We start from the raw sequence: 932 nt of genomic DNA, 5'->3' as shown, positions 1-932 counted from the left end.
TTGATTGGGCATGTCAGCTGTGTATACTCTCATACCCCATACTCCCAGAACATGTCTGTTGTGTTGATCTGGTTCATTCAAACATGCAGGAGGAACTCGTCTGTTCAGAAGGGAATAGCATCTCTGGTCTGTAATAATATCTCTAGAGGGAACTGCCCTTGTGAATCATGAATAATAGATTTAGGTTTATACGATTCCTAGAACACATGAAAGCATCTTCTGGGGGCATTCTGTTCTTATATCATTGGCCCTGGTCTTTACTGGGTTGTCTAAATTATGTTTGTGGATTGTAACACCAGGCGTGTTTTTTAGGGCTTGTATCCTCACCTTGTGTGGTGGGCGACGTGGAAATGCCGTATATATTTACAGATTGGCATTGGGCACATAGTAGAATAAAGTTTAAATATATTTACAGTATTCCTATTATGCTAATTTTCAGCTATTTAATATGTCTTTGGGGTCCCCAAAACATGTTGAGTATTTTTGCTGAAAATACAGCTCAGAATAAGCGTAACGTATAGCGTTTCACCTACAGTAATGCTCCACGCTTCACGGTGGGAACCACACATGCAGGAACCGTGGTTCCGTATTGTAAGCGTAGTTCTATGAGTGGAGCAGAGCCCCACAGGGCTAGCTCCTATTGGCTAGTGAAACCTAGCTAGCTACAATTAACTGAAGAATCAGACGGCCTGATCCCAGATCAGTTGCTAATGGCCTCCTAAAAGAGTCTGCAGAGGTGCTTTTCTTCAAGAGTTCAAAACATGTTAATTATGCAACAAGTACAGGTACAGTACATTTGAATTATTGGTTCTGCTCCTCTCTATGGCTTATCAGTTCCCGATTAAACAATAATATAATATAAATGTGAAATAACTAATAAATAAATATAATAAATAAATATAATATATATAATATAATATAAATGTGAAATA

The sequence above is a fragment of the Borostomias antarcticus genome (assembly GCF_949987555.1).
Source record: "Borostomias antarcticus genome assembly, chromosome: 28".
Taxonomy (NCBI): Eukaryota; Metazoa; Chordata; class Actinopteri; order Stomiiformes; family Stomiidae; genus Borostomias; species Borostomias antarcticus.
Note: the sequence above shows the minus strand (reverse complement) of the source record.